Source organism: Hipposideros armiger, unplaced genomic scaffold, assembly GCF_001890085.2.
Source record: "Hipposideros armiger isolate ML-2016 unplaced genomic scaffold, ASM189008v1 scaffold_1525, whole genome shotgun sequence".
Lineage (NCBI taxonomy): Eukaryota > Metazoa > Chordata > Mammalia > Chiroptera > Hipposideridae > Hipposideros > Hipposideros armiger.
Window position 1 is genome coordinate 123,816 of NW_017732875.1, and position 11,402 is coordinate 135,217.

Sequence of the window (11,402 nt, forward strand, 5' to 3'; positions counted from 1 at the left end):
TACTCGTATGTTGACATGATAGAGAATGAAGGATGCAAAAATTAACTTAATAGGTATTATTAAATAATTTCATACATATACAGAATCTTGGATAAATTGCTACAATTATAGATGAGCATTAATGTGGGCACGTGAATGTCCCATATGCACCAATGAACTTAGCAGGAAATATATTTGCACTGATTTCTGGTAACAAATTTGCTTTGTGTGAATCTTTAAATACCCAATTCCAAATCTTCCACCTCCTGGGGAGGGGTGTTTTCTTTTTACATTTTCTCCAGCTGATTTTTTTCTAGTTGCTTTCCAGTTGCTGCTCCTTCTTTCACCTATTTGATTGCTTTCAGTTTATTGTTTAAGTTATTGATTTCTTTGTCTCTCAGGGTCTCCGGAATTTGAGAGTATTCCATGCTGAGCTCTATGGGACAGGAGTAGGTGACAAATCTGGTGGGCACTTGTTACTTCTTGCTTCCTGCTTTGCAGCATTCTTAGCCTCAGGTTTCCTTTGATTTTGAAGGGCTGTTTTTGATAATGGCTTATCATTTCCTGATTGTGATTTCGTATTCTGAGGTGGTTCCTCCTCATGCAGCTTGGAGTTGGTGATTGGTTTATTTCTATTAGCTGTTGAAGCTTTAGGTTCTTCACTGGGTACATCACTTGGAACTGCCTGGTTAGTAAGTTATTACTTTTATTAGAAACATTCAGTTAAAAATGGCTGCCAAGAAACCTGCCATAATTTTTTATTTGATGGTACAACATACTAGTACAAGACAGAGCCAGTATAATGCCAAATCTTATACCCATTGACACATAACCTGGGAGCACATGTGGCTGTAAAAATGTGCTCACCATCTAGGCACCAAGAATTAGAGGCCACTGGTTTAGAAATAAGTTTTTAGTGTCCCATACTTCCATATGTCCCTTCAGATTTTCAAATATATCTAGTACTAATATATGTCCATGAGCGCTATAGTAGGCTGCATTACGGGGACCAGTTCCAAAGTCAAACACTGGATCACATTTCAAGTTGAAAACTGTTGCTTTGGCAGGCACAAAACCATAAACAGCATAAAACTCAATAAAACTAGAATTCCAAACTACATCATAAATGGGATCATTTTTGGTAATTGCACTACAGTACTTTGTTGCAATGCAGTATAGCATTTGTAACCTATAGTAGGCAGCTCCGGTCTTTTCATCATCTGTAGGAGTTATTACCAACACAGCAGTAGCCATTTTATTCCATAGCATTGTAACCTTATCTGCCTTAAAGAAACTGTTTATTAGCTAAAGCTGCATGAGGTTAATCAAAGTTGGGGTACTGATATACTCTAACAAATGAAGGTGCACCCTTACTTCCTGGAACATGGACAGCCACCTTGTATGGTTGCATGTAGGTCATAAAAAAAAAATCATTAATTTTTGAAAATGCAATTTACTTGCAGCTGTATTAAAATTGCTGTTTTCAAAGAAATGAACTTCATTGTCAGTTTTTCAGACACAAATAGTTTCATCTTCTGACCTGGATGAATACCAGTTTTGCACTTCTTTCTGGAAGAAAGGCTTCAAGCATGTCCTGGTTTTCACATCACAAAGTTGTAGGTCGGGAACCCCAGCTGTGCCACCAGCGTAAGGTGGCCACGTTGCCAGGATAGTGCTTTTTGGCGAGAACTCAAGGCAAACTGCCTTTGGGAGGTTGAAGGAGCGCAGCAGTCCTTTGTTGGTGACATTGGTAATATTTATTTTTCCTCTGTTGCCCCAGGCAAACCAGGTCTCATCTTTGCTAATGGTATAGGCTTTGCAATTTTTCCCAGATTCCCTTGGAAACACTGTGCTTTCTGCAAAACATGGTGTACAGTCCTGATCCTCAAGCTTTCAGGAGCGGCGTGGAGGACACTATGTTGTCCTGGAAAGAGCTGCATACATTTATTTTTAAAACTATTTATAAAAGAATAAATAAAACTAAGCAAAACCTGGTCTCCTCTGATGAATTTGACAGCTTCCCTAAAAGAGAAATAGCTTTTCTCCATATAGGATCCAGATATTCAATTGTAATAAGAAAGTAAATATGACATAATTAAAAGCTTGTTATGATGATGTCAGGCTAAATCCTCAGCTAAAATTCTGATACTATAACTTGTTTAGACTCTCTAAGCCTCTGCTTCTGCATCTTTAAAATGATAATGATATAATTAACTCATAAGGTTATTGTGATGATTAAATGGAATCATGCCTTAATGTAGCAATTAGCATATAGTGATCACTGAATAGTGTTTGCTATTAGTTGCAGTAGGGATAATAAGATGGCTGAAATATTTTCATTATAAAATAGTCCTCACAGTTTAGGGTTCTAGGTGGAGAAAGACTAAGATTTCCCCAGAAACCTCAGCACAAAATAATTCCAGATTCATTCTCTCAGCAATCTGAAACTTGCATGGCTCATCCTCATCTCCAGGTCTGCATTTGCAACATTCGGCCCATTTTGTTAGTTGTAATGCTGCTATTTTGGTCTTTTTGTTCACTATTCATTGCTTTTAGTAAAGAAGAAATTAAACAAAAACAAAAATGCCAGTTTAGAAGATGCTATCTGCATTTTATTGCAAAGAAAGCCATGGACAGAGCATTCTAGCTTACAAGGACCAAAGCAAAATACAATGGAAGGCATGGCCTGCGTCAGGAACATTTGATGCTTACAAATTAGGTCAGTGGGATGCAGTGCCCACACTGTCCAGGGCATGGGACCAAGCATTGTATATCTGTTACTCATTTTAATCCCAGAGGAAGACTCTGGTGTTCCTTTAACAAATAATGGCGATTTGGGGAGGTCAAGACTATGGAGGACAAAGGTCACACAATGTCAGAGAAAGCATCCTAACTTGTCTTTCTCTGACTGCAGAGACCAAGCCATATTGTCAATGCCAAGCTGCCTGCAAATTGTCTCAAAATGGTAACTGAGAGTATTCTATAGATGGGAGAACTTTCCATCTAAAAGTTGGAAAACTTTTATAGCAAAAGAGGATATATTTTTTTATTGCAATGGTAACATTACACTTTGAAAAATGGGAAACAACCTTTAAGTCATAATTACTAAGGTCTCTTTTTATATAAAGAAATATCAAGTTTATTAGTTCCCCTAAGTATAAATATGTGTATTTACACTAAATAAAGTAAATGTGCCATTTTTGTAAGTCAAAAGTTATCAAATATTGGTAGCTGTGTACTATTCAATCAAAAACAGATTTGAGAATCATTTTTATCTTTGTTAATTTGATAGACATTTTAAAATATTTTCAAAATAAATTACATACTGGATTTATCACTTGTCAATACTTATGTGATATACTTGAAAATGTGATTATATTCCTTTAGCAGATGATAATAGGATAACATTTTTCATAGTTAAAGTTTAATTAAAACTTTACCTTCTATCCTAAAGCAATTTGCCTCTTTTATATATACATGTCTCTGCATATGGAAGCTAAAGATTTAAGGAAAATTACCACAAGTGAAACAATATTTAGGGATAAAAGAATGTCAAAAAAGATTTGTTAGTAGTTACAGGAGATAAGATAAGAAGTGTTTGAATGCATGTTCATAAAAATTATCATTTTTACATTAAGATATTCTTTTCCCCAAGTTGCTTTAATGTCTTAAAATATATCCCATTATATTAATAGGTGAAAAAATAAATTAATTTATCAGTATTAAGAATATATATATGTATAATATATATATATATCCTAGTAATAAAAGTTATTACTAAAATTTATTACTCAAATGAAAAAAAACTGTTGTTTGTAAGTTTATCAAGAAAAATGTCATAAGCTAAAAATATGCGTTCATGTGATACTGTTATCAAATGTGCTCTATAGTATAATTAAATTAATTTTGTTAGTAGTAGTAGTAGGATCAATATTAGTCCTATCTTCTAGGCAGCAGGGCAAGTGGGGTAATGCAACCCAATTTTATCTCTGTTTATTTTTAACTAAAAGACAGTGTAGGAGATCTGCCTGAATTTATTGTGTCTCTTTATATATGTGAAAATCTCAAGACAGGAATATGCTCAGTGGCACTTTGTCCTCTTAATTGATCATTTCTTCTGGCATAAGGAAATGTTTACTTATCCTCAAACTTGATGTCACCTTTCTGCTAGATAGAATATTGTGCTCGGAGCTGGTTAAGGAATTAGACCTGTAAACAATCTATTTGCATCAGCTCTTCTTAATCTAATGTATAATTTAACTCTCCTGCATTCACACTATTCAAATACTATTGACTTTCTCAAGAGGCTGGTGATAGCAGGAGAAAACGTCCCAGTACCCAACAGGTGAAATCAAGTGCTCAAGAGTTGTTGGTATTCTCATAGTTCCTCCATACCTTTGAGCTAATGAAGGGCCCGAGTTATCCTTCTTTACTAATTCTCTTTTTTTTTAAAGATTTTTATTGGGGAATTGGGGGAAGGGGAACAGACAACTTGCTGTCCTTTTGTTCTTCAGTCTAGTTGTGGAGGACGTCGCTTCACTGGCCCAAGCTGGCACCATCATTGAGCTCTTCCCGGGCGAGGCAGATCAGTCGCAGGCTTCTGGACGGCCACTCACAGCAGCTGCTGGCCGCTCATACTGGCTGATGGCTACACATGGTAGCCCATGGCAACCCACCTGCTGGCGCTGGCGACTCACAACTCATGGCAGCCCAGCTCCAGTTTGTACTATTGTTCAGCATCTTAGCTGTAGATGGCAGAGTCACTGGCCCTCATATGTAGGATCTGAACCGGGGCCCTCTGGCATCCCAAGCCAGCTCTTAACCAATGCGCCACTCAGCCGGCCCTCTTTACTAATTCTTAACTTAGGTATTAATTTTCAAATACAGCAAGGCAGAAACTGGCGATTCAGTCATAGCTTCAGGATATGAAGATACTTCATTTAGCAAATAATAGTATTTAGATACATAACTACAAATATTTGACAAGATGACATAAAAAAGAAACAGACCTTTTAAACTTGATACCTTTTTTTTTTAATTTGGGGCACAAATGAGTTTTAGGCTCAATCAGCATTATTTTACTTTGCTCATTAATTATACTATTAAGTGAATAAAATTAAATCTTAAGAGTTAAAATATATTTCTTAGATTTATATTTGCAAAAAGCTGAAACAAGTTTGTTCATCCCAGCAACTTTTCATTCCTGATCTCTAAAAGTAGCAGACCATGTAGTCTCTTATGTTTCTTGGGAGTCTGCATTCAGGTACCTCATTGGCAGAAAATCACAAAAGTACATCCCACAAAGGCCACTTATAATAATTTAAGTTTAAACCAACAAATTAATGATGCTATCAGTGAGATATAAAATATGGAAGAAACATTCATACAATTCAGAACAGAGTAAGATGGGCCTGGTGTTTATCTAAAGGGCTTATTATGAGCATTGCTAAAAGGACTTTCTTAAAATGGAAATTAACATAATGATATTATATTATATAAGGTGACCATTTATCTTTGACTGACATTCATGATATCCACAGAATGAATAGAGAAAGTTTTAATTGGGAGGGGCTCATGTAATTGTAGGCAAAGGCATCTAATTTAGGTCATAATTTGGTACAACAGAATAATAATATTCAAAATCTCTCAGGATTAATTCAGTTAGAACATGTTATAACTCTAAGAAAAAGAATGTACATAGTCCATAAATTTCTATTCCAAAAAATGCAGAGGATATTTCTAAAATTTGATATGCACAAATAAAAGTATGATCATGATATAAATGAAGAACTCCTTCTGATAAAAAGCAAATTAAAATATTGTGCTAAGGAAGGTAAACCATGCCAGTGGTATATACTTCAAATCTTTATTACAGTACATACTTGTTCATTTGTACACTCTAAAGTAATGTATTGAGTATCTTATCTGCATTCTAAGCACTGGGGATACAGGAATGTATATATGTATTCCAGCGGTCCACAGCTCTAAGGGTAATGGACAAACAAGCCAGCCATTATAATTCATAAGTAGCTTACCTGTATAATGCATAGGGTGTTGTCAGACCACAAAGGTTGGTCACCAAACTCAGAGAGAGAAATAATTCTAAGAGTTTATACAAAAACTGAGCCAAGCAGAAAAATAAGAATAAGATCTAAAGTAGAAACATTCTTTTAACAGAGAATAATAGCATACATATTATATTTGTTCAAATTTTTCATCTTCTTCTAATACACAACTGAGGTCAGGAATTTTTTCATTTTCATTTTTACATCTGACTTTGTAAAATTCTTGCACTCAGGTGTTTAATTAAGATCAAGTGGATTTAATGTTGAATAAATCCATCTGATTAGTCCCTGAATGTACACATATGCAAAAACTAAAGATATATACTTAATAAGACATAAACTGAATGCACACAAAGTAGCAAATAGAGTCAGAAGAGACTGAAGACAGAAGAAAAGAAATGAAGCCATAAAGGAGTATACCACGTTAAATAAAACTGACTTATTAGAAGTGATTTTGACATACGTCAAAAATAGGAATTTGGAGAAACATCAAGACTATGAGTTGAAATAAAAGGAGAGAGAAAGAGAAGTAAAATCACAATAGAAGACTATGCTGGAGGGACTGTACTTGTCATTCCTGCTATTGATGAGAAACCTACGACAGTATCATAACAATGTTGAGCAATTTTAATGAATACAGAAAGAGATGATGAGTCTCAGAAGCATGACAGACCACTGTCATTACCATGTAAGAAAATTAACTAGAAAGCAGAATGTATAATGAGTTACCCTCCTGGAAAGCAGAACATAAGGAATCTCTCTGCCTACAACTTGGGATAAATGCTGTAATGAAAGGAAACAAGAGAGAAAACATAACTAATTCCTCAGCTCCCATTTCATTTCTATTTTGTCCAGAAGAATACTCATAAAGCTGTAAAAGAGATAAATGGTATTTGGTGGAGCTTGAGTCCTAAAAAGACTAGAAGGCCTCAAGAAAGACACACGGATTTAAATATATTGACTTGAGCAAATTACATTCCCACAGTAATGTAATGTAGAGATAAGATGCCTAAACTGACCACAGTAAACTAAGAGGTCAATAGGGAATGGGATAGCTGAACACTGGAGATGAAGAAAAATAAATAATCCTGATTAAGACAGAGTGTAACCTCCAAAAGACAAATTTTGAGATTTCCATTATCCTCAAGAAGAACTCTATAATGGAAAATTTAAAATATTCTTCTCTTTAGAAAGGGTTGCAAATATGAAGGGAAGTCAACTTGTTTTACCTGGAGGTGGTCATAGAAAACTAATTTATTATTTTGTGCCTTCACCCATTTACTCTCTGCTCAGCAATGTTTACTGATGGCTTTCCATGTGCTGGCAAGAGCAAGGGTGTAGAGTCCTCAAGAAACAAAATTATGATTCATGTGAATTATGGCATTGGGCTCAAGCAATCAACAGTAAGCGTGCACAGGTTTCTAGTCTTGGAGGTCAGAGGGGGCATACTTAAAAAAAAAAAAGAAGTTTTGACAACACATGTTTGTTCCTAAAGGGCCAATGTTACATTAAAAAAAAATTAAAACCCTCTTCATATTACAGACATTTGAGGTGATTGAAATTCAGCCCGAAGAATAGAAGAAGTCTTTAGCGGGCTAATAGATGATAGAAGGTTAGCATGAGAAAAAGAGAATAAAAACAGGATGAAGGAACCAAAGGGCAAAAAGTTTATTTGATTCATTTAGAATTGAGAACAGTACATAATCTTCAATAAATAATCCATGCAGAAGCTAGAGACTAAATATTGATGATTTCTTTGTGATAGTATAATGGTCAAGTTCAAATGACCCTCCATGTTATATTTAAACCTAGAATCATAATATTCTATTAAAGCTTTATCATCCTTTATTAATCTTATATTTAAAAATTTATTTGGAGAGAACACTGACAGTAAGTAGAATACTTTTTTAATTTAATAGAAAATTAATTCTGATTTATATAATCTTTAAAAAATATAATCAAGAGATCAAATTGTCTATAATTTTGAAAATGGTTTATTCTGAGAACAGAGGCTTATTCAAATTTCTTATATGACAGTGAGTTCAAACAATATAAAGGCTATTCTGCTAAAACAGACAGATTAATAGACTCCTATTAATTTTTAAGTGCTGGATAGGCTTCAGAGAGAAGTTGTGAAACTTTCATCACAGGGGATCTTTTATGATACTAGAGCATCTCTTTTGGAAGTTTTAGAGATTCACCTCACCCTCCATGTTTCAGACAGTATTTAATATTGATATCTGCATGAGTTCCTCTTCCATTCCTATGGTCTTTGAAAATTTCCACTGTGTGTGTTATAATAGTTTCTGTCTCCTACAGCTATTGGAATAGCTTCTCCATTGGTAAGTAATATTTTGCACAATTTAATTTTATGATGGCAATTAGTGCTTTATTGGTTTTTTTGTTAAATGGTCACTAACTTTTATCCTTTTGACATTAGTTATGCAAGGTTATTTCAAAAAATTAAATATCCATATATTCATTTTAAGTATTTTCTAATGTACATCCTATGCTACTTCTGAGTCTTATCATTAAATACTATGAATAATATTCTCAGGAATATAAGAGATAATCTTTCCTTATTATCAAATATCATAAAAACACAACTGGAAACATTTCCCTCTCTTTTTAACACTAAGTATACTAAATCAAGCTGAAATCATTTAGAAATAGGGTTTTTTTAAAAATCATAAAATAGATTTTGTAATTTCTCATTCTATTAAATGCATTATTTACTGCAAAATTTTTATGGTTTATTTTCATGAAATAGAAAAACTGAACTATTATGGATCAAAAAATCTTCAGGAAAACTGAAACATAAACATTCTTTGAGAATATTCATTGATTCAAGTATAGCTCAGCTTATAAATAAAATGAATACATAAAAAAAATGGCATAATACCTTTGCACTCAACAGGTTCACCCAGAGAAAAAGTGACTAAAGAACATACACAAGCAATTATAGCACAGTGATAAGTACAAATAGAAGTAGCTATAACATTCCATCAGAATTAAAAAATAAAAATTCACTCTCACTGACATGGGGGGAAGATCAAATAAACTGAAGCTAATGTGGAATCAAAGAGTATAAGAATTTCTCAAACAGGTCAAGGTTTTACAGAATATGTGGTTGTCAGAAACCATTTTTTAAAAGATTTTTATTAAATTTATTTGAGTGACACTGGTTAGTAAATTTATATAGGCTTCAAATGTACATTTCTATAATACATCAACTATAATTTCATTGTGTATTCACCACCCAGAATCAATTCTCCTTCTATCACCACATATTTGACCCTCTTTCCCCCCTTACCCTCTGGTAACCAATAAATTGTTGTCTTTGTCTATGAGTTTTTATTTCTTTGTTTGTCCAATTAATGTGTTGCTTTAAGTTGTATATCTTACATATGAGTGAAGTCAGGTGGTTCTTGACCATTCCTGACTTATTTTGCCTAGCAGGATAATCTCAAGATTCATTCATGTAGTCACAAATGGCATTTCATTTTTTCTAATGGCTAGTAATATTCCATTGTATATAAGTACCACATCTTCTATATCCAGTCATCTATCAAAGGACACTTTGGTGTTGTTTCCAGGTCTTGATGACAGTGAATAATGCTGTAATGAACATAGGGGTACATATATCTTTATGAATAAATGTTTTCAGATTTTTGGGGTAGACACCCAGAAGAGGGATTGCTGAGTCATATGGAAATTCTATTCTCAATTTTTTTGAGGAAACTTCATACTGTTTTCCATAGTGGCTGTAGTAATTGACATTCCCACCAGCAGTGTATGAGGGTTCCTTTCTTTCCCACAGCCTCTGCAACAGTTGTTATTACTCGTCTTGTTGATAATAGCCATTCTGACATGAGTGAGGTGGTATCTCATTGTGGTTTTGATTTGCATTTCCATAATAGCTAGTGAAGTTAAGCATTTTTTTTCATATATCTATTGGCCATTTGAATATCTTCAGAAGTATCTGTTTAGGTCCTCTGCCCATTTCTTAATTGAATTGTTTTTTGTTGTTGTTGTTGAGTTGTACATGTTCTTTATATTTTTTTGGATATTAGCCCTTTATCGGGGGTGTTGTTTGCAAATATCCCCCTATTTAGTAGGTTGCCTCTTTGTTTTTGTTGATGGATTCTTTTGCTATGCAGAAGCTTTTAAGTTTGATATAGCCCCATTCATTTATTTTTGCTTTTACTTTCCTTGTCTTTGAAGCCAAACTCATAAAATTCTCTCTTGAATCCAAGGACCATATTTTAGTACCTATGCCTTCTTCTATGCAGTTTATTGTTTCAGGTCTTGATCCATTTTGAGTTAATTTTGGTATATGGTGACAGCAATCCAGTTTCATTCTTTTGCATGTGACTCTCCAGTTTTCTCAGCACCATTTATTGCAGCGGTTTTCTTTTCTCCATTGTATTTTTTTGTCTCCTTTGTTGAAAATTATCTGTCCATATATATGTGGGTTTATTTATGGATTATCAACTGTATTCCATTGTTCTGTGTGTCTATTTTTCTGCCAGTACCATGTTTTAATTATTGGTACTTTGTAGTGCAAATTGAAATCAGGGAGTGTGATACCTCCAGCCTTGTTCTTTTTTCCCAGGATTGCTTTGGCTATTTGGGATCTTTTGTGATTCCATGCAAACCTGATGCTTTGTTGTTGTTATTCTATTTCTTTAAAAAAATGTAATTGGGATTTTGATGGGGATTGCATTAAATTTGTATATTGCTTTGGGTAATGTGACCATTTTATCTATGTTAATTCTTCCAACCCATGAACGTGAAATATCTTTCCATTTCTTTGTGTCTTCTTCAATTTCTATTAATAATGACTTATAGTTTTCAGTATATCGTCCTGCACATCCTTTGTTAAGTTTATACCTAAGTATTGTATTCCTTTTGTTGCAATTCTACAAATGTTAACATATTCATAGGCTCAGACACATCTGTAAGCCCCACTGAGACAAGAAAAACTGCCCAGATAAGGCCAGCCAAACTAATAAATAACAGAATATGAGTTAAATACATGGTTGTTATTTTAAACCACTAATATTTGGACTGTTTTGTTATCCAGCAAAGGCTAACTGATAAATACGGTGGATATTCTCCCAGCAGGAGAATATGGTTACCTTAGTTTATCACACTAGCAATCTAAATGCATTCCTACCCTATGTGAAATAGGTTTAATTGACAGATTACTCAATTATAAGATAAACTCCTTTTTCACCAAAATGTATTAGACATATGCAAGGTTTAAGTCTTGCTTCTTTAGGTCTAACTTAAAATGAATATATATATATATATATATATATATATATATATATATATATATATATATATATATAT

At 33.8% G+C, this 11,402-nt stretch overlaps 1 pseudogene; it reads right to left on the minus strand.

Moving 5' to 3' along the window:
- Positions 1-215: 215 nt before the first annotated feature.
- LOC109377722 (eukaryotic translation initiation factor 2A-like) lies at positions 216-1,365 on the minus strand (annotated as a pseudogene).
- Positions 1,366-11,402: the final 10,037 nt, after the last annotated feature.